We start from the raw sequence: 25,986 nt of genomic DNA on the forward strand, positions 1-25,986 counted from the left end.
AATACAGAAACCTTCAAGTGAAGCAACATAAAAAAATAACTTTGGTGACACCACAAGAGAAGACAGACCACTGATGTATTGGCAAACAGAAAAGCATAATGCCGCAGTCTGTATCTGATGCTTATAAAATAATAAAGTACTGAACACGGTACCCATAGTCATCCTGGGAGCGTAAAATATTTCTGACAGATTTCAGTCTTTAAAACAACAACAACAAAAAAGCTAAACTGCTAGAACTATTCATGCAGAAACGATCATTCTGTATCATTATGAAAAATGGAATTTCATTTTTAGACAACTATTTTGCCACAATACCATATAACACATTAAGACAGGTAATGTTTATTATATTAATGTAAAATCAGCTAAATAGTTAGTCATTAGCATAACAGTGTTCTGTAACAATATAACTCCCTATTAAAAAAGAGAGCGAAAAAAACCCTCTTTAAAATTCAATTAACATTTTATTTTTATCATTTAGTTTATTACATTTTATCAAGAGGAGAGATCTTCCTTTGATTTATGTAACGTAGTAATCTCGGCTCTCTTGGAATTCTGCAATATTTCAGAATATCTACTCTATGAAGCCTTCTGTATTCTTCTCTAGTCAAAACAAAACTTGTAAAATTTCTTTTTTTAAAAACACAGAATGGGACATTAGAAGAACTTCATTTGATCTTATCTACCACTTCTCATGCATACCAGGTTCCCTACTAAGTGCTAGGATAATTGTTTCAGCTATAATAAATACCCATTTAATTTGCATAAAAATATAAAGTTTACATAAATTAAATCCTTTCTACTCTTAACATTTATCAAATACAGATGAAAGTGGAATGTACACAAACAGTCACTGAATAAGTAGAATGATCTTTTCAACCTCACAATTTTTTTACATTAAAAAAGTTTCTTTTTTTCCTGCTTCACCTACATTGACAGGAAAAATTATAACCTAAAATATACGATTCAAACCAGTGATGACATTTTATAATGAATCAATAAAAAGTGTGGCAAATATTTCGTATTTTCCTCCAGAAGAAGAGTTGGATCAACAGCATTATGACAAAACCCAGTACCCCCTCCCAACCTATATATACACCGCACCCCAAACACATACTGTACCACCAAAATATCCCCAAACCCATCACAACTTTGGAAACCTCATCCCCACCCAAACATCTTTAATGCACTGAGCAATATATTGGGTTCCTTACATTTGTGTATTAATGCATTAATATATTAAGGGGCACTTAATTAAATAATAAACTGTGATTGAATCAGCAGCACTTAATATGTCAAGAACGTTAAGTGAACTAAAATATATATATATATATATATATAGAGAGAGAGAGAGAGAGAGAGATACCTATCTATCTATCTATCTATATATAGAGAGAGAGGCATTGTCTTCCCTATAGCATGTTTAAATAAAAAAAACTCCCCTTCTTCCCCCCCCCGACCCCCAAGAACCAGAATTATTTTGAAAGGTTATGTCTCTTCACTTTAAATCTATTCTTTCCTTAAAGAGTTAAACATGAAACTATCTGTTCTTCTAATTTTGGGCATTAGAGGAGACCTGTACTCTTCAGTTTAAATATTAATAAGCAATTTAAAAAATATATTCAACTTGTTAAACCAATCTACTTAAATCAAATACAAAATAGTCAAATGATGCTATGACAAACTTAACTTCTGTTCTACTTAAACACTCTTTTTAGGTGTTGCTACTTTGTTCAGAATTATAGCCTTTAAAATACTTGTAAACTTTATTTGCTTAAAATGTGCAGCTTTTCACACTTATCACAGACACCTTCATCTGTACATCACAGCTAAGCATAACAGTGCAAATTAGATTCTAATGAGAAAACATCAGTTGCTTCTTTGACAATCTTGCCATTCACTGATTTACTTCTAATGAAGACACACTCCAACCAGCAAGCTCTCTGTGTGTTAAAGGTCAAAACACGTTCAAAAAAATGCCTAGGAAAATCAAGGCAAATGGGAAGCCCGTAAAGAAACCTTTTCATAAAGTGGCTTGGCAATTAGAATAATTGTGCAAAAAGCCATCTTCAGTAAAAAGTAAAAGAAATTAAGCTGCCAGCACTGTAACAGGTTAGATGAAAATCAAAATTTAATGTATTCTCCCTTGTGTCATCTTGTTTTGTCAAGACATCAAATAGAATTGGAAAGTACAAAATAACAAGCCCTTGAGAAATCACAGAAGCCGACCTTTTTGATGTTGTTGGTTTACCTTGTTCTCAGTTATTTGAACAATGATGTTTCAGATTTAAGGGCAAGATAAAGCTTAAAAATTAAAACCTATCAGGTTGTTGTTGTTGGTTGTTTTTTTCCCCTCCTAAGTAATACAACATCTTACCTTATCAATGAACGTAAATCTATCATAAACCAGTGCAGAGAATAATTAGCTATTATGCATATTTGTTCAATATTTATTCTATTTTTCCAATATTCATTTAGCAAGCAGATATAGTTTCTAACACCGCACTGCACTGGAAAGGTTAAAAATCAAAAAGGGCTGGAGAAGAGCTACTTCCCATTGTTACTTCACTCCTAAATCTCTACACAGCCATTTCAGCCAGTTCTGCAGAGGAGGACATGATACATTTCTCCCCCCCTCCCCCCTTTCCTTACAACTGGAAAATAAAGCTGAGCAAGAAAGCACCTTATAAAAACAAGGTAGTACAGGACATTTTAACTGAACCCTGAACTTCGGCAAACTCATTTCCCGTAATGCATTTCTGCTTTCAATAAAAACAAACAAACTACTTATAACCGGTCAAGCCATTTCCCAAACAATAACAAATTTTGCCTATAGTGTCAAGAATTTCTCACAATTTTGCTGTTCAAGCGTTGATAAAACTATCCCTGGTATTTCTTTTACCTAGCAAGGAGGACGGGAAATAACCATCAATAACTTATCTCATAGGAAGAAACATTTTCATAAATTAAGCCCAAGCTCTCTCTATTTCTGTCAAGCATACACTTGGCTAAAACTCCTATACAGTGATTGTAAGAGATATGTCTCAAGCAATCATGTCATGGCTTCGCAGCTCCCCAAACTTTTGGATGGAATAAGCCTCCCCTACCTTGAGACAACCAGAGTATACAATCCTTTTAAATGTAACAAACACTGTTACAGTTCATATTACACTGAACCAGCCAACTAGTTAGCTTCAGTATATTCAAAATAAATGAACATGGAATACCTAGTATTTTCAAGTACTAGCAATACACAAAAACTGGCCAGTTAAAAGGCTGCTTAACAGTTAAATTACGTGTCTTCTTTGCATCTCTCAGTGTCCAAGAAACATTTTTAACCTTATCCACACACCTGTTGCAAGTTTTCTCTTGTTTACATTTACAGTACACAAAGCATCAGCACAACTTCTGTACATGTCAGATTATATTGTCCATCATTACTGAATAATGGGTCCTTTTCAATAATGCCTGTGTGATCTATTATAACTGGCAGATGATGGTCAGTTTGGTTGTTTGATAACTATTTACACTGCAATATTAATTTCAGGATGTTATTGAGAGTTACATTTTCAAAACGTGCATAGGGATCATCGAGACGTAGCTCGTTGTTCTGTATTCACACCAGCATGTATAGGTCTAGAACGCCATGGTCTTTTATTTTATTTTTCATGTCACTTCCATTGAATCCGATGCTATTCATGTTTAGTTAAGCTACAGTTGGGATGTCTGGCCAGAGCATGTCCTAGATAGAGCTCATCTATTTTTTAGAGTAAACGATGACACTGTTTTAAAAATCAGGGTAAATAAGTATAGTAAAGGGAACCTTTAAAAAACACTAACTTTAGCAAACAAAAAATTTCAAAGCAGCCCTTCCTATCAAAAGCTTTCTGATAATTTATGGTTTACCAACTCAGCAAGGTTACGCAACACTGCATGCCTTTAGATGCATTATTTGAGTCAGTTGAGATTTAATTAAGATCACAGTCTCCAAAATCCCTGTCAAATGAAAATTCACAGAAGACAATACACTATATATCCTCATGCAGATAGTCTCCATTCCATGCTCTGGAATAACATAAGTTAATCCTCGTTTCTATGGTGGCAGACAAAAGTTCACTAATTTTGTTTTCTTTTGACACTTGTGTTGTTTTCTGTTTTATGTCATGGGATCATTCCTTTTCGAGAGGGGGAGAGAATTCAGAGCAAATCTGTTTGAATATGGCAGCCGAGGATTTTTTGACATTCTCACAGCTCTACTGTGATGTCATCAAGTTTTCAGAAAATTAACCCCTACCTGTAAGAACATCATTTTTTGACATCTGTCCATTGGGGAAAATGGGGTGACGGAGACGGACAAAACATAAAAATTGCCTTGAGTCTGGACTGTACGTTTTTTTTTTTTAAGTAAGATTAAGGCTATAAATGGCATTCCTTTCTTTCCCATTAATAACCAACTTTTAACAAGGGATTAACCTGCCTGTGTTTTATACCTTTTCATGTGAGGTGCCCTGAAATCATGAAAGAAACATGCTGAATTCCAATATGATTCCCCATCCTTGTGATACCAATCCATATTTTAGGGGAATGCATTTAGTTTTTACTCAGATTTATCTAGATGCTGCTATTAGCCACTGTGAATAAAGGAATATTATTTTTAAAAGGAAAATTGCTGGCACTTTACCTTGTCCAAGCATATTTCTATTTGCATTATCTTAATATCTGGTTGCTTATCTCATGGTTTAGAAATGACAGGTGCTAGAAGTCTTTTGTTTGACAGGCTACTACACAAATAACTGTCTTGCTTGAAAGGGCTAATGCACTACTAATGAACAATAAATCAACTTTGATTATAAAGTGTCAGACCAATCAGTTTTCAGTTCAGCTCTATCACATTCTAGGCCAAGTCGGCTACACTGTTTAGTCAGGATTTGGGTTTCATTTTTACATCCTTATCAATGAAAATTTTTAAGGTAGTCACAGAGCTCATTTAAAGCCCTCTGAAAACATAATTTCCAATTGATGTGAAGAAAGGAGTTTTTAACAGTAGCACCATAGAAGCAGTGCTTTTACAACAATTTCCTGCATTGCTAGTGTGATAAATATACAATTCACAAAAAGACATAACGTCTAAACACACACAAATTATATATACACATATATTAATATATTTTATCACATATAGGTGTAAACATATAGAGAAACCTCTTCAAACTTGATTAAAAAAGCGTTTAAGATACCTGAAGACTTTGTATAGTAAACATGAGAACTAAGGGCCCAATTCTGCTATTACTTACTACCACGCGTAGTGCTCACATGTATCCATTTATTTCAACGAAACACCACACATAGGTAAGAACCCACATCCATAATGCTTCCAGGATCGGGCCCTTAAGTGCTAGTCATGAAAACTAGCTTTGAGCCAAATGAAATATAATTTATTGTTTTCTTTTTAAAAAGGTAGACTAGCATGTTTAATTTACATTTTATTAGATATAAACTTTAGTAATTTATTTAGTTAACATTTCAACACTGACAGCTAGAATAAATCCAACTATTTAGTTTCACAAACAGATCTTAGTCACCCATTGAATGATTCACACTTCCTGCTGCCAAACTTGTTTTTGCTAAAAATGAAGAAACTGTCATTTTCAGAATGCTGACATCTATTAAAATAAACACACTGCATTTTAAAGTTATTTTGCTTTTACATTTTCTGAATATGGGAATAATTTGACCTGTTCAGTATTTCCTTAAAACATGCAGGGTTTGAAAGAGTTAATTCCAAAGAGGAAGAGTGTATATGCACTTTGCTCTAAACTTACCACCCACTTCCTAAGGGTTCCCTCCTCCCCACTACCACCAGCCTAGAAAAATCATCTCATTTGCACTGCAGTACTGTATTGCAGGGCTGACACTTAACTTAGCTACATTTAGATCCTGTTACACATGTATTTCACTGGAGTTCATATCACTAGTCAATGTCAAAAACTAAGCTCACTCACTTAATTTCACATGGCAAATTTACTAGCAAATAAATTCAGCAATCATAGTGCCTGACATTTAAACCTCACCAAGTATTTTATTCATCTGTGTGGTGGTTTGGCTTTTTTTGTTTGTTTATTTTTTTGTTTTTGCAAACTACAGCCATTTAGTCAGCTAAGATAAAAATAGTCCAGGCAGATATGGAAACAAACTGACAGAATGAAAAGAGCAATAACATTCTATTTGTTTACTTATTACATCTGTAATAACCTACAAAAGAAGCAAACAAAATATAATTCCCTTTTCTTATATGTAATTATTTACCAAGTGCTTCAAAAAATTCTTGCGCTGGATGAAAATAAAGCGCAGCATAAAAGCAGCAATAAAAGTAAAAAGCAAAATAAAATAAAATTAAAGACTGCAGAGATATAAACATTCTTTTATTTTTAAAGCTCTCACATATTTCTGAAGAGTTGAGAAACAGGCCTGTATACTGTAGCTCCCTACCGTTTTACCCCCAGTTTTGTCTGAGCTGATTCTAGTTACTGTGCAACTGCCTTAAGGTGATCAACAAAGATTAAAAAAGAAAACAAAACTTTAAAAAGCAATATGCCTCTTTATGCCCACATATGCAAAATTAAACGGTCACGCTGTGCGCAAGGAAGATACAAAAAAAATCACAAAATCAATCATATTGACAAACCTGACAAACTCCATTTAGCTGCCACCACAAACAGAGTGCTGGGCCATGAAGCTCTATTAAGCCTTGTTGTACAGTCTTTAGCTTCCTCAGGTTACAGACAGATTGCACGCGCAAGGGTGCTCCTGAGCTGACAAGATGCAAAACTACCCAATCAGCCACGCCCTTCTCCACCAATCACAACCAGCCTCTAAACATAATCAGTTCAAACACCCTTACACAATGGGCCTCCTCTTTTTTACTGCCGGCAGGTGAAATAATGCTTCTGTGAAATAACGCTTTTGTCTCTAAAGCAACTATAGTTAATTGCTGTTAACCCTTTGACCTGACAGTGCATGTGTCTGCTCTCTAAAAAGCATGGCAAATAGCACACATTTACCCTCAATCAAACAGCTGTTAAGAACTATTCTTTAACAAATAATAATAATAAAAAAAAACCCCATACTTACTGACAAACTGTTCAGGATTATAACCTTTAAGAGCAATCTGTTTTGCAGAGACTAGATACCACTAAAGAAGTTCCCGCTAACACAATGGTTCATAACAATCATTTTTAAATTGGATGGAATCAAAGGACCAAACAGCGTTAGAGAAAAATGCTGCCCCCCCCACCCCACTTCAAAAACAGTCTTTTAAAAACAACCAACTTGTCATGTTAAATGATTTTTACCAAGCTTGAGTAGTTTTGTTCACTAAAGATTATGCATGTTAGGAGTCTGAAAAAAACAGAAAACAACAAACAACCAAAAGCTCTCCACAAGAAGTTTGTACAAATGATTACCGTATCTAGCCTGTAAATGGGACTACCTTCCCCTCTTTCTTTCATAAACAAAGCAAAGGGAAATTAATCACAGTCCTAAAACGGTAAGATGTTAAAATCTATCAGAAGGCAAGGATGTATCTCTTGTATCATTTATATCAGTGTTTCACAAATGGGAGTTTTATCGGTCTGTTCTTAAGACAGCCAAACAAACATTTCTGAGTTTAGTGGAAGTGAAACACTTTGGGTCTGTGGTACATTTATAACACTAGGGTTAGTGGTTTCATGTAACTCAAAACAGTCCCTCTTGATATCTCACATGTTCAAGCTCAAAGAAATACTTTTTTGGCCCTAGTCTTTAATATAAAAACAAATCTTGTTTTTGTGCTGTCTCTAACCTATGGATTGGAACAGCCCCCGCAACCTATTTTACTGGTCTAAAAACCTATAATAAATTACCTGCATCGTCTGTGTCAATAATACTAAGGCGCTGTTTTTAGTATTTTTTATCCTCACAGTTTCTAGATATGAAATTGGTTTAAAAAGTTAGTTTAGATGCAAGTAACTGAAAAACAGAACCACATTAATAACATCGCCATTCGCAATCGTACTTTATTTGCAAGAGTCAATGAATATCAGACAACAGCCTTATTAGTTATGCTGTGAAAGAACCTTGCAAGAAACAAAGACAAAGGACCCAATTTAGTGACAACTTGTGATCTGATGTTAAATGGGATGTGATACGGATTGCTTTCCACCCTAAAGTGTTTTCATGTCAGATAACAAATTTATTAATGGGATTTTTTTCAGGTCAGAAAAAATCTGACCCCACCCTCTTATGAATGTTTAATAAGGGACTAAGAGCATCTTTTGCACGACCCTAAATCTGCCAGAAAGAGCCTCCATGAATCAGAAAGATCCTGCCTCTTAAAGGCACACACACAAATTGAAGGACAGGTCAGCACATAAATGGCATGGAAACGGATGATGTTTGTAAATATCACATATGATGAACAGAAAAAAAAACTATGTACAACCACATAGAGAATTTAAAAGTAAACACCACCTAGAGATGATGTTATGGATGAATTAACAAAACGCTGTACTTAGGAGAATGCCTTCTGTCCAGCGACCTCAAAGTACAGTTGATTGCCACAAACTGTTTGAGATTATTGCAAATACAGGGGTTAGATTTTTCAATATTTTCTCTCGAGGTCTACCTCCTGCCCCATTCATTGTCACGTAACATCCCTCTGGCAACTACAGTAATAATTTACATGAAAAAGTAACATTAAGGAAGTGTTTCATGTATTTTTAGCTTCTTTTAATGGTATTTAAGGAGCAGAAAACAAGGAGGGGAGCCAGCATCACGTGACCTGGTAGCACTCCAAAGACCAATAGCAAGCGGTCCATGAACCACAGTTTGGAAAACTCTGATCTAGTTTGTATGGCTCGATGCAAACTTTTTGGCAATAACATTACATGAATCATGATTAAATCATGTCTTTAATTTTTTATTTTCATATACATCCCCACACAGGCACATACTGCACACAGGAGGATCACTGCCTAGTTCTGTCCTCAGTTTCGCCGTTGCCATATAACTCGGGACACAAGTCCAATCTCTGGTGCTATGTCAGCAAAGAATTGGGTCTATGAAGCTAGTGCTTCATTTGTGGCACATACCATCAGGGCCGATGGGGGTAGCCAGTACAAATCACCGGGGCCCGGCAGTCCGGAAGGGGGTCTGGGGCCCGGCTTCACCCACCTCTCATTGGCCCTGTTTAGCCGGTCCGCCTTTGCTGGGGGGGCCCGAAAAATTTTTTCACCAGGGCCCGAACCCGCTCTCGGCGGCCCTGCATACCATCATCTCCTTTTCATAAACAACAAAAGGTGCGATCTAGTGGCATAAGCCCAGGACTGTGAGATAGGGGACACCTAATTTATAATCCTGGCTCTGACACTAACTCCCTCTCTGGCCTTCAACAAGGCCCAGAGGGTTTTTTATTTTTACTTTTAAAGTAACCAACAATCTTGGGCACTTCAGTTTTTAGAGCCTCACTTCAGAGATCTATGCAGTCACTTTCAGGGCTGCTGAGCACTCCCCACTTCAAATGAAGTTAGAGGAAGAGGCTAAGGCCTCTATCTCCCCATCTGCAAAATGGGGACAATATTACTTACCTGCTTCTCAGGGGTGTCGTGAAGGTTGATATTTTTAAAACGTTTTGAAGATGAAAAGTGCCATTTAATGTACTAAGTATCAGCTGTGGAGCTGGCCAGCAGTATTTTAAAAGCACTTCATACCTCATTATATAAAAGCGTCATACCTGCAAACTCAGTCACGGTCTGCTATGAACGAGGATTCTCAGAGCAGCAGAGAGCATAGCTGTGGTTCAGTAGGGTCACAAGAAAACACAGCCAGCAAACATTGCAGAAGACCAGGAAGAACAGCATGTTCCCCCTTTTAAATCTACTAGGCTATGGCAAGATCTCACAAATACTGAATACTGGGTATAACTGGCACGTGGAAATCCGAGATTTAATACATGAATAGGAAATGAAAGCTAGAAATGATGGCTCAGGGATAAGTGAGGAGTCCCGGATGGCTATTTGGCACTGGACTCAATTGAATGTTGACCCTTATTAAATAGCAGTCATGATAGTAGGTGAAACTCAGTGGTTGGAATATAGCATAAATACCTGGTTTCGAGGTCCAAGCCAGAGGAGGAGATTGCCATATATGGCAGAGGTGAACACAGTGGAAGAAATGGTTTTGTTACATCATTACCCTACAGACAGTTTAGTAATAGAGTTCCACTGCTCTCTGCACAGAGACACACCCATTTTTGTCTCACAGCAAGAGACTGTGTGGCAGACTCTGCTCTCGTTTACACTGGTGTAAATCTGGAGTAACCCCAATGACCTCAGTGAGGTTACTCAGGACTTACATCAGTATAAATGGAACAGCATCTGGCCCAGCGTGCTGCTTTAACAGAGACCAATTCAAAGAGGAAAGCAAAAATGCCTGACATTAATGCTCAGTGCAAGAATTAACCCAGGCAAACGGGGTCATATGCTTTAGTCTGGGCCATTCCAGGTAACAAAAGGAGGGACAGAGCTGATCATTCACATAATAGGTTAATAGATGGAAGAAAAATCAGACGAATAGGAACAAATCTAGCAATAAAAATTGGTGTATTAACAATTTATGGGAAAGCTATAAGAAAGATTGCTAATAATATTGAGGCTTTTTTCTTGTTAGATTTTTCTCTGCTTTTTTGGTTGTATATTTCGTGGGATTAATTCCCCACTCCTTTTATCCATAAAAAAGGTACAGTAGGCTTCCCCACACTGCCTCTTCCATATGCGCAGATCTGGGGAACAATCAGCAGAGGTAAGCCCATGCCCACGGGATCCTTCACCTCTGTGCTGAGATGCTCACCAGCCTGACCAATGTGATGTGGGGGCTTTGTGATTTGGGTGGATTTACAGTGGAAACAATGATGTTATAAGTAGCAGTGTATTTTGAAGAGACTCTGCCAATCTGATAGCTAATCAGTTTAAAGCACAAACCAAACCATGAGTTAAAAGTGCTATACCTAGGCTTGGGACCCCACGTCAGTTTTTGTGATCATATTTTCCTAGTCTAAGAATTTTTCACTTTCCTAGTTGTTGTTTAAAAGACCTACAAAAACAATTGGGGAAAAAATATCAGGAACTGAACAGGAAACAGTGAAACTGACATCATACTAAGTGCTGTGAAATGCACAAAACAAACTCCCCAGGCCCCACTTTTAGTAATTTTAAAGGGTAAAATATTTTCATGCAGAAGTATGATTTTTAAGGTGACTGTGTCCCTCTTAAAAATGCGAAACAAAACCCTATCTATCCACAGGGCTCTAAAGTAGTTAATATATTATCAATATTGTTTGTGTCAATGCTATACCCATTTTGATATGGAGCTAATTACGTTGTTTTTCCTTATTGTTCATACAAGTTTGGCTTGAAGAAGACATTTTTATCTCCTCTCAATGTTGTACAATGGTTTAAATTTCTTTTCATGACGTGTTAAATTACCATTCACATCCTCATTTAATGCAACATTTTATAATGCCAGTGTTACTAGTTAATTTATATATACACAGCAGGATGTGTCAACATTCAGGTGAGTTATGACTATGATTGTGCAGGAGTTATGGAAGACATTTCAGCAAAATTATGGTTCCCTTTAAACATAAAAATATTAATAATGAATCAAACATCCCAGGTAAAAACAAATTTTATTTAATTGCATCCCCCCCATCATCCTTAAAATAAGTAAAATAAATAAATAAAAATGGCAACAATGTCACTCTGCATTCATATTTGATTGACTTAATAAATAGCCATCTTTTTCCCTTCCTAAACTGTAATATCTTGTTTCCATCATAAAGTAAAATTTATTAGCACACTCTTATACCATCAGGTTTGCATCAGTTACAGCATAGTGTTCAAATTGTTCCAAGTGTGCATAGACATATTTCCTAAATTATTTTCTGCCCCAAAGTACACAATATATTGAAACGCAATCGCCATTAAATGCTCTCTGTTACTTTCCTGAATGATCTGAGATCACATTTATGTCACGTACAGTAGAGGAAATGCAGCGGTTGCCATTAAAAACTCCATTATTTGCCTCAAGTTGACACATGTCGGTACCGGAGAGACCACAGAGTCACACTTAGAATAGGAAATAAGTGTGGTGAATATTTGGTAGCAAATGGCAAAGTCTCACTTTAAAAGGGTGACCACTTTAGACAAAAATAATCTACTATGCACGCCAACCACCTATGACACGGGGAAGGAAAACAGGCATCTTGTCATTACATTAAGGTTACCAGGATAAAAAAAATTAACTTCAATCATTTAAAAAAAAAAAAAGTATTAAGCAGAAATGGCTGAACTTCTGAACCCCCTGTGAATAAGGCCAGCTCCTATGAAGACACAGTGTAAATGATTTTAAAGGCAGACAATGTACGTTTTACCTTCCCTAATGCTAGAGGCTTTGCACTTTGACAGAGAACACGACCCTCTGATACTTAATACAAATACAGCTTTATGTGAAAAACTTATTTTTATATATACTGCCCTCTACTGTAATTTTGCTTCTATTCAAGAGACTTACTGCTTCACCTCTTTCAACAAGTAACTAAAAAGAAGTGTACGTAATGATATGTACTTAGACAATAACTGAAATATATAAATTGCAAGTTTTAAATAAAAAGAAAAAAATCTAGTGAAATAAGGTACCCTTAATGTAAAGATGCACATTAGTCTATTATATAGCTCACTCACACACAGCATAGGAGTGCCAAACTATATATTTTAGCCTGTCTAGGAGAATAACCTGTATAACTGTTGGGCATCTTGCCGTCTTTTACTCACTCTCCTGGGAAAGCACGTCGGCATATTTTCAATAAAACACCTTCTTAGCAGTAATGGGCCTCTGTTCTCATTTCAGTGGTCCCTAAGGTTTCACAATACAGTATATTTAGCTGACTTGCAGTTCAAGTTTTCCTCCAGCATGCAAAAGATACATAATTTAAAAAAAAAAAAGGCGAAAGAAGAGATTCTCTTAGCGTCTGTTTAAAGAAGAAACCAGCTAACTTTATAAATAAAAAAAATGATGGCCTGGTTTATTTCCTAAATACATGTTTATGCTAAAGCACTGTAAGTTTAGATAGAGGCATATAAAGAAGTTGTATTGTGACAGTGCTGCTGGTGCTATATGAAGAGGGAGAATTTTCAAAGAAGTGCCTCACCATTCCCATTAAAGTTAACAGGTGTCACAATAGCTAAATCTCCATGTACAGGGTTTAAAATGTGCTTCCAGGGTGACAAAGTGAAGTGCATCACTCTAACTTCGCAGATGATCCTAGTATGCCCTCTAACAGAAAAGGTGATTGAATTCAGCCAGAAATACATGTGGAGGCCCTTTGCAAAAATGACTGTCTGTTGCCATGCGTGACTTGAAAACTTCTCTGAATGAAAGTTTGTGGCCTTCCACTATTGGGAGGATCTTTCAGAAATTCACCTCCTGATTGCTCTGGATATTACAGGAGCCCCCTTCCCAATGACATTATTTGCTGAAATAGGGCTACCATATGTCCGGATTTCCCCGGACATGTCCGGCTTTTTGGTCTATAAATAGCCGTCCGTTGGGGATTTTTAAAAATCTAAAAATTTCCGGGATTTCCCCCCGGTCGGCTATTTATAGACAGAAAAGCGGCGGCCAAGCACCGCTGGGCACCCAAAGCCCCTTCCCGGCTCCCTCCATCCCCTGCAGCCTTACCACGCTGTCCGGCCCCGCAGCTGTCTTCCCCCTCCTCCCCTCCCCTGAATGCTCCGCCCACCTGCTCCTCCCCCTCCCCTGCTTCCCGCGAATCAGATCTTCGCGGGAAGTCTGAAAAGAAGCAGGGGCAGGTGGGAGGCAGCAGCAGGTAAGCTGGGGCGGGGGGGGGGGGGGGCACGAGGAGGAGAGCTCCGGGGAGGCATGGCCCTGGCCGAGCGGCTCCCGGCGGCCCCTGCCCGGCTCGGACCCCAGGGCGGTGGCCCCGGTTCCGGCCGAGCGCACCAGCCCAGCCCCGATTCCTGGGCTCTTTAAAGCTGGCCCTGGTCAGGGGACAGGGAGCGGGGGTTGGATGGGTCAGGAGTTTGGGGGGGGGGAGGGACTGTCAGGGGGGCAGGGGTGTGGAGAGGAGTTGGGATAGTCAGGGACAGGGAGCAGGGGGGTTAGATGGGTCTGGGGTTCTGGGGGGGGCTGTCAGGGGGGCAGGGGTGTGGAGAGGGGTCAAGGCAGGCAGGGAGCAGAGGGGGTTGGATGGGTCGGGAGTTCTGGAGGTCCTGTCAGGGGGCGGGGAGCAGTTGGATAGGGCATGGGAGTCCCGGGGGTCTGTCTGGGGGCAGGGGTATGAATATGGGGTGGGGGTGTGGATAAGGGTTGGAGCAGTCAGGGGACAGGTAGGGTCGTAGGGGGGCAGTGAGGGTGGGGGGTTCTCAGGAGGGGGCAGTCAGGGGACAAGAAGCAGGGTGGCTTAGAATGGGGGTGGGGTCCTAGGGGGCAGTTAGTGGCAGAGGTCCCAGGAGGGGGCAGTCAGGGAACAAGGAGTGGGGGGGGGTTCTGAGAGGGGCAATCAGGGGGTGGGAAGGGAGTGGATGGGGGTGGGGCGGGGCTAGAGCGGGGCTCCTCCCCCACAGTGTCCTCTTTTTTGCTTGTGGAAATATGGTAACCCTAGCTGAAAGCAATGTGTGTTTTGGAAGGCCTTCTAACACAGTCACATCCCTCCAACGTTACAAGGCATGGAAAACTCTCATTTCCAATAGTTCCAATCTCGCTGGGAGAATCCAAGTTTCTCCTCTGATCCTGAGCACAAGCTGGAAGTAGAAGCAAAAAATAGCCAGTAATATCAGACCTCCACCTCTAAGGGATACTGGTTCTCCAGTGGTTGCCAAGCTTCCTGAGATTCTCTCTTCTCCTTCTCTGTTGGCCTCCTAGCGTCCCTGGGGGGACGTGTCAGCTCAGCAGAGCTGGCATACAGTCGGAGTGGATGGGAGGGTGCACAGAGGAATAGGCACAGGAGGAAAGCGCCTCATCTGGCCAAGTATCCACTAAGTCCTCAGAAGTTTCAGTGTCTTACAAGGGTGAGGGAATTAGTAAATAGGGGTTGGAAGGAAAATGAGAGAAGCATCCATACGTTCAAAAATTTGGAGCCTTTCAGGTACTCCCATCACTTTAAATTTGTTTTTGTAACACTGACCTTTTTTTTTTTTTTTCTTTTTTTCTTTTGCTGCTCTTATATATGCGTCGCAATTCTGTGTCGTTGTCGCAAAATACTGGCACGTATTAATGCAGTGTCACAATCTGCGGTGCGTTAAAAATACACGAGATCTGCATCCAATTAAACGAAGCCCTGCCCCCCAATCAAATCAAAGAGGGCTCCTGTCTGCAAGCCTGGTTTGTGAATTATGACCATTTCCTATCTGAATTGGCTACTGCATGTTGCAATCCTTCCTCCCTCCAGGTCAGAAGAAAGAGATGACTCCTAAGGGTACCATGATCCCAGACTGGGTCCTCCTCTTTCAGCACAAGTGGTCAACAGAAGGGAGTTAGAGACTTCACTGGGCTGGCCAAGTTCTTCCCTCTTGTGTGTGCAGCTGCTGCCCCCTCTGTGTGCTGGCAGTCTGCAGACTGCAAAGAGCACTCCGTCACACAGTGCGGCTGAGTCAGCAGAGAGAAGGCAGAGCCAGAGTCAGTTTGAGCAAGAGGCTGTGGGACAGGAAGGAGCTGTGAGGTGGAGCTCCTGGCTCTCTGTCCTGCCAATGCTCGTTTCCGCCCCTCGGTCCCTGAGGTACAACCAGCACTCTCTGGCCCTCTGTGGATCCTTGGTTCCAATTGTCATGTATCCATGGGCACCCCTCTTGTCTACAGCCCAGAAACCTGGCCACAATACAATGCTTATGACAGAGAACGTAGGATGCAGTAGGTTTTTGGTCTGGTAGGAGAGGGATTATATGGCCTGACCAAAAGATGGAACCACACTAGGGTCCCGCAAAATAAAGTCAAACTTGTAGCATGAGAAAGCCCGAAGTTCCTTCCCCCCACCACCCCAGAGGCCTGAAGAGTTGAAAATATATATATTTTTCACACACACACACACACACACACACACACACAAAGAGAGAGATCGAGAGATCATAAAGCAATATATAAAAAGTTAATAGTACTTAAGTATTCAAACTTTTGCCTTCAGGAAGCCAAAAGCATGTTATTCAAACTCTATACAGACAAAATCACTATCTGTCACTGAATTGCAGCCATTTCTGGGGTGGAACACAGCAGCTGCTTAACAGTGCAGCACTATACAATAGTTCAGGACACCTGAAGCGAAGAATCCTGTACTCAAATGAAATTGCAGGGTGGATAAGCAGGCAGAATATAACTACTCAAAGTGTAATTTGGTAAGGACAATGGCTCTGATACCCTTATTCTTGCAAAAAAGCTGTATGGTATTTTAACTTTAAAATCCAATTAACTATTTGGGGGAGGGGAAGAATTCTGATTTTAAAAGAATATTCCTAACAATATATAGAGAGAGCACTAGTGCTGAAGTTTTAAAAAAAACATCTAAAAGCTGTATGAAATTGTAATACTAGAAATGACTGGATTTGCTGAAATGTTCCTTATAACTTGTAATATAAAAGTAAAAATGCAGTGTAAATCCTGCTATCTCAAAAGTTCCCTAAACAGAAAAATCTCTCTTTTAATCAGTTTATATCTTTAACATACATTAGTTTGGAAGAGTCCTAGGGCATAATTATGTGTCTTGGCTAGGCACATTAATAGCTATTCCCTTCATCTACTGATTTCTTTAACTGGTCAATTTACTATTTTACTGTGCTGTACTTATTGGTCTATTTCACAGCCTCACCATCTTGATGCAAAATCTAAATAGGAATGGAGTGAAAGGGCTGGGTTAGTTACAGACTTGTTTGTTACCTTGGGAATGTACAACTTTCAATTCCCAGCTATGGTTTCAAACATCTGCATGTCTGATGTTTATCTGAAAAGTGAAATCTGCATGCAAGCAAGGTGGTGAGCTAAACTGATAAACTGGTACACTAGTGAGGTCACAGACACAAGGAAGTGGAGCTACCCCCATTTCCTCCAAAAACTACAGAAATCAGCCCTCAAACCTAGAACAAAAAAAGTTGAGCAGATTCTTTAGGGTTTCCTGCTGCTCTGCTTGTCGGGCTCAACAGGGGATGATATGGGAAAATAACGTGTGGTGGGGTTGTCCTCTGGAGCTGTGCCTACTTCTACTGCCAGCACTTTCTCCCCACTTACTTTGTGTTCTCCCTCCCCTGGGTCCTTTCACTTCTCCTTTCTGTCCCAAGTGCAGTACCGCTTATTCCTTCAGCTTTGTCACCTAACAAACAAGATCTGTCCCTTTGTTCCTCCCTCCTTCTAGCCCCATCACTTGGACCTCCATCCCTTCTAGCTCCATCCAACCATCCTGCTGCATCTCTCTTTTCTCATTTAAAATCCTGTCCCCATCTCCTTCCTTCCAATATCTTCCTTCTCCTGTTCACAAGCTCTTTCTTCCCTGTTCCTGCAAACCCCATCTTCCTCTCCTTTCCACTTCAAGCACTGCTACACTCACCTGGAACCCAAGCTCCATCTCCCCTAGCCTCCACTCTTATCCCCTCACACCATCCCCCAAGCTTTCCCCCTTCTCCTAAATGTTGTCTCCTCTTCCCTTCTTGTTCTCTGTCTCAGTACCTAACTGTCCTCACTGTTCCCACCCTCCAATCCATGCTGCTGGGAAATGCCCACACTGGTTCTTATGGCCAGTTCCATGCTCCCACTCTGGGTTGGATCCTCATTCTGTGAGGAACAGCTTATGAGTGGGGGAGTCGCAGAAGGTGATTCAGCAAGGTAACTAGAGATCATAGAATCATAGAATATCAGAGTTGGAATGGACCTCAGGAGGTCATCTAGTCCAACCCCCTGCTCAAAGCAGGACCAATCCCCAACTAAATCATCCCAGCCAGGGCTTTGTCAAGCCTGACCTTAAAAACCTCTAAGGAAGGAGATTCCACCACCTCCCTAGGTAACCCATTCCAGTGCTTCACCACCCTCCCAGTGAAAAAGTTTTTTCTAATATCCAACTTAAACCTCCCCCACTGCAACTTGAGACCATTACTCCTTGTTCTGTCATCAGGTATCACTGAGAACAGTCTAGATCCATCCTCTTTGGAACCCTCTTTCAGGTAGTTGAAAGCAGCTATCAAATCCCCCCTCATTCTTTTCTTCTGCAGACTAAACAATCCCAGTTCCCTCAGCCTCTCCTCATAAGTCATGTGTTCCAGCCCCCTAATCATTTTTGTTGCCCTCTGCCGGACTCTTTCCAATTTTCCCACATCCTCCTTGTAGTGTGGGGCCCAAAACTGGACACAGTACTCCAGATGAAGCCTCACCAATGTCGAATAGAGGGGAATGATCACGTCTCTCGATCTGCTGGCAATGCCCCTACTTATGCAGCCCAAAATGCCGTTAGCATTCTTGGCAACAAGGGCACACTGTTGACTCGTATCCAGCTTCTCGTCCACTGTAACCACCAGGTCCTTTTCTGCAGAACTGCTTCCTAGCCATTCGGTCCCTAGTCTGTAACAGTGAATGGGATTCTTTCGTCCTAAGTGCAGGACTCTGCACTTGTACTTGTTGAACCTCATCAGGTTTCTTTTGGCCCAATCCTCTAATTTGTCTAGGTCCCTCTGTATCCTATCCCTACCCTCCAGTGTATCTACCACTCCTCCCAGTTTAGATGTTCCCAAAGTTGGAGAGATTCTGGTAGGAGGTGGCTACTTTCCATAGGAACAAATACCTGAGCTCTGAGCCCATCCAACTACACACTTTGAAATTAGTCATGTGGACTTTGTTAGGGACAAGAAAACCTCTACTGATGTGCCATACCAATCCATACAAGCTCAGTTTGAATCTCCAAGCAACAGTCTCAAAGGCAAAGCCCATGTTCACAGAGACGAAGGTTCAAGTTTAACAGGTTTCACAGGATTTTAAGCGGGCTTTCCTGTACTACAGTGGAGCCACTCATGTAATGGCTTTTCAGCACTGCCATAATAAACCAGAACTTTCCAGGTGTTTATTACTCAGCTTTAAAAACTGGCTCTGTGCTGAAATTTGGCAAACAAAGTGTCAGCCTAGGAGTGAATTTTATTTTTGCCAATTTTGTACTTTAAAAAACTGACCCTGTTTTGGCCTACATAAAAAAAGTAGGTTTCGTTCTCTCTGCAACATCAGTGAGGTAACAAGTCAACACTGTAATATTGTCAGCTAGAGCTTCACAGATTTAATGCCTGAAATTACTTTGAAGGTGAACAGTGCTATGGCAGTGCTAATTATTAACTACTATTATTATTACTGACGTAGGTGCATAAAAGGGATTTGAAGCTTCTTTAGAAACATGAAGTAGAAAGAAAACAAGGGCCCAATTCTGAAACAACTTAAGCACATGAGTAACTGTAATCACATGCTTAAGTGTTTGCAGGACCAGGCCCTAAGTTTGAGCTATGAAAGAAAAAAACGGATATGGAAGTGTTATTTTCAACTTTCTAAGGAAGTATTTCAGATTCCAAAAGATATGAGGGATATCAGTGTAGTTGGCTCTGTGACTAAGTTACCTTTGGTGTAGCATTACCATTAGTTTTAAATAAAGTCGAATTTAGTGCTTACTAGGGACTTGATCCTGCATCACTGGCTTTGGGAGCTTTGCTATTCACTTCAATAGCATAGGATCAGGCCCAAAAGGTGCTTCTGAGTGAAGTCCTTCATTTGGTTGCAGAATAGGTAGAACAGAGGTAGCAACTTCTCCATATCCACCTTGCTCCTGACTTGGGAACTCCCGTCTCTAGGGGTGCCCAAGCAGTTAATGGCCTCTCTAGTAACACAATGAGCCTGGCTGTTAATTAATGCTAAATGCATTGATGTGGACAGGCATCCGCTAAGAATGATGGATGGAATTCTCAAAAGGTGCCAAGAGAAATGCTCTAGGAATTATTCCAAGGAAGTTCTAGGGCATGTGTTATATATGAGGTCAAAGTAGGATCACAATGGTCCCTTCTGGCTTTGGCATCTGCAAATCTATTCAGAGTCCAAATCCTCTAGGCTTTTTGAAAACCTGCCTAGACTGATACCACAAAACTCATTTTACACAGACCCCCTAACTCAAACCTGGGCTGGATACAGCTTCGTTCAACAGAGGTGAAGAATAAGCGATCCCCATTACAGAATCTCCTGAGCCACCAGCTCCCCGGACTCTTTATCGTCTTTTTAGTGTATTGAGGATTTTATAAAAGCAAAAACTATGATCAGTGCCGCTTCTTTCGCCAGGGAACCCTTTCATGTGGAAAGCTCCAGTTTGTAAGGAGCGGGATCAAAGTAGCCTGAATAGGTCATCAATGCCACTTTCAGAAACAGTAAAAAGGAGAACAATGCATCTTCCTGAAAACTTTATGGTCACCTCAGCGGCAGGTATTGAAATACAATTAATGATAATGTATTTAATCTGGCAGCATCACAACAATTGACATCTCATTAAAATACTAAAGACATTTAAGAAAAGTTGCAGAATGAGTCTCCCAAACAAGCTGCACGGCAACCGGAGAACCCAAATACCAGATAAATATGGTACTTCTGCAGTGTCCTTAAAAAGCCTTAACGTTCATGGCCTGACCCAGTGGCCTAGTGTTTCGTGTTCTGCGATACCCTGAGAGCAAACCCATTCAATTCCTTGTCAGGTCTCATTCATCAGCTCAGACGAGGAATACTGCAAAGGTAATGTGCTCAGCTCCTGGTATGGGGATGGCCTCATACTGCTGTGCAGTGAGTCGCGTGGCCAGTCAACGGTTCCAAAGGGAGCTTTAACCAAAGCCTTCCTGGACAAGGGAAGGATGCTACAAGGCAGATGGAAGTGAGTGTAAAACAAGGAAGGAAGGAAGGAAATGGGTGGGAGTGTCTGTGGAAAGGACACTTTTGAACAAAGAGTTGATGTAAAATTGAAAACGATTTACCCTGTGACCCAGATTGAATTTTACGTGCACAGCTCACAGTGCTACAAATATTCCAAGGCTGCTACTGGGTTTGGGCACACACATGTCCAATGGTCCTTAGAGAATAACCACTACAACCAAACTCACCCAGCAGGAAAACACAACAATAATAAAGGTAACATTGTCAAAAGCTGTTGCGTTTTAGGACCCTAAGTCCATATTACTTAGGCTCCTGAGTGCCTGTTAGCTGTCAAAATGGGACTTAGGCCTCAGGGGAGAGGGGCAGAGGGAAGGTTATACTGCTTTTCTTATACCAATTTAATTACAGCTGTACAACTTGTGTGTAGATGAGACCACAGGCTCCTAAATCACATAGGCACTTTGGAAAATTTAAAAATCTCTTTTATAAAATATAATTAAAGTTTTACTAAAACACTATTTTATAATTGAGCGATACAAGCTATACCGTGTGCATTAAGGTTGTCAATTCTGTTCTCTTTTTTTGGTGGTTGTTTAGCAACAAGCTCTGAAGCAGAGGTGAGTGGCAGAAGAAATGAGGAGTGAGGAAACAAGGTGTATCAAAAGTGGGAGGGCATTTCGGACCTGCCTTCACGCCCCTGCCACAAAAGGCGACAAAACTGTGGGGAGCTGAGAGCAGGAGGGGGCAGGATGAGTGAGAAAGGCTCTACAGGACTAGAGAGAAAGCAACTGGGGTTCCCTGGAGAACATGGAGAACTGCGGGGCTCTACAGTGGCTTGGGGACAAAGTAGGACTGTTAAGGAGCTAATCAGTATGTCTACATTGCACGGGAAAACCCACGGCACCAAGTCTCAGGGCCCGTATCAGTTGACTCTGGATCGGGAAACTAGGGCTGTGTGGTTAAAAATAGCAGTATAGATGTTCCCACTTGGGTTTTGAAGCTCAGAGTCTGAAACCTGGTGAGGGAGAAGGATCTCTAAGTATGGGCTTCAGCCCAAGCGGGAACATCTACACTGCTAAAATTTAGCCTTGCAAGCCTGAGTCAACTGATTTGGGCTGAGACTTGGTGCCCCGGGTTTTTCTTTGCAGTACAGACATATCCTATAAGGAAGTATGTTGTTAGGATTGCCAACTTTCTGATTGCAGAAAACTGAACACCCTTGCCCCACCCCCTACTCCCCGCTCACCTTATCTCCCCTCCCTCCATCGCTCACTCTCCCCCACCCTCACTCACTCGCTCATTTTCACTGGGCTGGGGGTTGGGAGGGGATGCGGGCTCCAGGGTGGCACCAGAAATGAGGGGTTCAGGGTGCAGGAGGCAGCTCCGGGCTGGGGCAGATGGTTGGGGTGTGGGGGCGGGGGAGGAGGTGCGAGCTCCAGCTGGGGGCGTAGGCTATGGAGCGGGGCCAGGGATGAGGGGTTTGGGTGCAGGAGTGGGCTCAAGGCTGGGGTGAAGGAGGGGGTTTGGGCTCCAGATGGCGCTTACCTCAGGCTGCTCCCAGAAGCGGCCGGCATGTCCCTAGGTGCAGGGGGGCTTCGTGCGCCACCCCTGCCTGCGGTGCAGGTGCCACCCTGAGCACCAGCTCCGCAGCTCCCATTGGCTGGGATCCACGGCCAATGGGAGCTGCGGAGCGGTGCCTGTGGATGGGGCAGTGTGCAGAGCCCCCTGGCTGACCCTGCGCCTAGGAGCCAGAGGGATATACCAGCCCCTTGTTGGGAGCTGGTTGCTGCAGCCAACCGAACGTTTAGCAACCCAGTCAGCTGAGCTGACTGGAGCTGCCACGATTCCTTGTCGACCTGGAGTTCGGGTCGAAAACCAGACGTTGTGGAGCTGCGAAGTTAGAGGGTTCGAGTATGTTTGAACGGGAAGGCATGAGAATGGAGGCTCCTGTGAGGATAGGAATGGTGGCTTAAGTGGCAACTTCCTAGATTAACAGGAATGGTTGGATAGGGAGCGCAGCTGAGCAACCTCAACTGTAAAATGAACAGAAGTTTGGGTAAAGGAATTAAATTAGAGTTACATATACACAGTCACAGAATAAGTCACTTTTAAAGCCTTCTCCTGTGAATCTGCACTTATCTTAATGATGATGACTTACATTTCAACCACGTCTTTCATCCAGAACCAGCACGGTTACTTCTTTCTGCAAAGTTTTTCAACTTTTTTTTTTTTTTTTTTTTTTTTTTTTTAATATAACCTGTTTATACTTTATCACTGCAATGAAACCACCTCTAGCATTGAGCAGGACGGCTGTTTAATACTGCACAGCAATACTACACAATAACTGAGATATGAAAAAGAATAGTTTATCCAACTGAATTTGTAGGGGAAATTCAGATAGGCAGAATGTGTAACTATCCAAATGGAATTTGAGTGCTCGGGCTACTCAAAAATACCCGGGGATCTTGCATGACAAGTGGCCAATACTCAGTTTTACTTCTACTTTGAAAGACAGCAACTCCAGCTGCACAGCCGTTTCTAACTTGATCCTGGGTCACTGGTTCAGAATTCCCTCATGGGGAAAAGTGATTCAGATTGAATTACCAATACGGCTCCCTCTAGCACCCTGGACTTTTATTGGAGGTCACTCATCTAAGCAGGGACCAGTGCCGCTTGCCTTTAGAGAGATCTGATGAGATTACAGCCTGCGGTGATAGTATGGCTGCAGGCATTTCTACTTTACACAGCCTCTATGGGAATGGCAGTTTTAGCTGTGGAAATATGGTTACAGAGATACAGAACACCGTCCTAATGAGCAAAAATGGAAGAAACAAAGACCTTTTTTGTGAAGAAACCTGTTATGCTATGTACTGCTATCAGTGTAAACATGCATAAGAAGCACCGGAGCCTTTCTTACCATTTTCCAGATCTAATGCATAAGGTTAAGCATTCCTTGTTACTGCATCAGATACTGACAACGTGTCACCCCAAAGCTTCCTGTTGAGAGATGCCAGCATCTATTGACACAGGCTTCATGTATTTCTCTTTGAGACTTGTGGTTTGCAGTTTGTCAAAACAGGATACTATTTAAATTGTAAAAGTTACTGATTTAAGCATAAAGAAGGAAGAGGTATTGCTGTTTTAGCAACCAAAACGTGTGTGTGGGGAAATTCTGACGAGTGGTTTTTTTGTTGTTGTTATTGTTTTTAAAGGTACCTATGTAGTTTTGACAACAGGCTGCTTTTATAAATCTATTTTGGAAAACAAGTGTCTAAGCAAAATTACTATCACTTTCTATGAATTACTGAACATGTGTAATTCGTTTATCAGTAGTACTGTGCTAAACTCAACTCCAATTACACAAATGAAAACACCTGCTTTGTACACATAGATCTCTCCATACCTCCTGGGGAAGGGACATCAGTGTGACTATGTAGTACAATCTGGTTCATAAGCCTGCACTAATAATACAAAGTTATTGATTTTTTAAAAAATCTGCATATGAGACAGTTACAATGTTTAACCTCCTAGTCAATAAAGAGGCATTAAAAAGAAAAAAAAAGAGACAGCTAGATTTGTAGGTGAAATAACAATTCTCATGAAAAATGTGTTGTTAATAAATACCATATTTCTATTAACAGAATTGCATTTGCCATTATATTAGCTGTAATGTTTAAACAATTCTTCAGGGGCTTTTGGAAGGAGTGATGAGTGTTACATGCCAAGGATGTGGGAACTCAGATGTAGTTGGGTATGTTATAATGTACTGTAAACCCAGGTCTGTGGGACCCAGGCTTGGGGACTCTGTGTTTCCAAGCCTTTGCTTGAGCGCCCAACACTGCATTGTAAACTTGGGCTTACAGTTGCTGGACCCACATCTCTCAGCCATGCTAACACATCCATATGGAACTATGCAGACCTGCAGGCTCAAGTCTGTGATTTGACCTGCGACCACCTGCAAAATGACAGGGCTTGAACCGAGTCATGGCGGGACTTGGGCTTTGTCCCACCCACTAGCAGGATCCTAGGACCTGCGTCCAGAGTGCTTGCTGACCTAAGTCAGTCTGATTTGTGTGTGGACAGAAGACAGCTTGGGCTCAAACCAGAGTCAGAGCCCAGGTTTAGTGTGCAGTGTAGACATACCCAGTGGGATTAAGATCCCCACATAGTACATCAGTGAGAAGAAATTCAGGGGACAAAGAACCCCACACACCACTGTCCAGTTTTCACTGTATTCTATAGTTCAAATAATAACTATGTTTACTGAAGCTAGGTGACTAGAAGGAAAATAATTTATTTCAAATTCTTTCTGTCCCCATTTGTTTACCGTGGGCATTTGTCAGCACTTTGTTCCTCCTGTATAGTCAGACCATTTCCCCTGCTGTTTGTGTGTGGCCACACAGCAACAGGGGAAAGAGGAACCATTTATTATGTAGGAAAATGTGATTTAAAAACAACAAAAATTGTCAGAAGGACTCAAACGTAGCACCTGACACCACTTTTAAACTGGCTAGATTTCAAGTTGACTGTGTCCTTTTAAAAGAGCAGAGAGAGAAGTAGTAAGAACTAAGGAGTAACAGACTTTGAAGATAGCACCCAGAGATGCCAGGTTCTGGGTATCCACTTGCTTTATGACATAATTCCGGCCTTCTCTCCAAGGCCGCCCAGAGGATTCAGGGGACCTGGGGTCTTCGGTGGCGGGAGTCCATCCACTCCGGATCTTTGGGACACTTCGGAGGTGGGTCCCAGAGCGAGTGAAGGACCCACCGCCGAACTGCTGCCAAAGACCCGGAGCAGAAGGAGCCCTCACCACCAAACTGCCACGGAAGACCCAGAGCAGAAGAAGCTTCGCTGTGGGCAGTGGGTCCTTCACTGTGTTCGGCGGCACTGAAGGACCTGCCGCCGAACACTCTCACGGGGGCCACTGAAAACTCTCGTGGGGGCCCCTACGGGGCCCGGGGCAAATTGCCCCACTTGCCGCCCCCCATGGGCAGCCCTGCTTCTCTCAGCTCCCTCACT

At 41.5% G+C, this 25,986-nt stretch overlaps 1 protein-coding gene across 19 annotated transcripts in view; it reads right to left on the bottom strand.

The window, feature by feature from the left end:
• The window catches only part of FOXP1 (forkhead box P1), a 508,113-nt gene that overhangs the window by 99,445 nt on the left and 382,682 nt on the right, over positions 1 to 25,986 (bottom strand). Inside the window, exon 1 of one of the 19 annotated variants that reach the window (XM_054033895.1) lies at positions 6,686 to 6,756. The exons of the other annotated variants lie outside the window; for them this stretch is intronic. The gene's annotated coding sequence lies outside the window, so the exon portion shown is untranslated. Of the gene's footprint in view, positions 1 to 6,685; positions 6,757 to 25,986 lie in introns of those variants that run through there. 19 annotated transcript variants of the gene reach the window in all.

This window comes from Malaclemys terrapin, chromosome 7 (genome assembly GCF_027887155.1).
Source record: "Malaclemys terrapin pileata isolate rMalTer1 chromosome 7, rMalTer1.hap1, whole genome shotgun sequence".
Lineage (NCBI taxonomy): Eukaryota > Metazoa > Chordata > Testudines > Emydidae > Malaclemys > Malaclemys terrapin.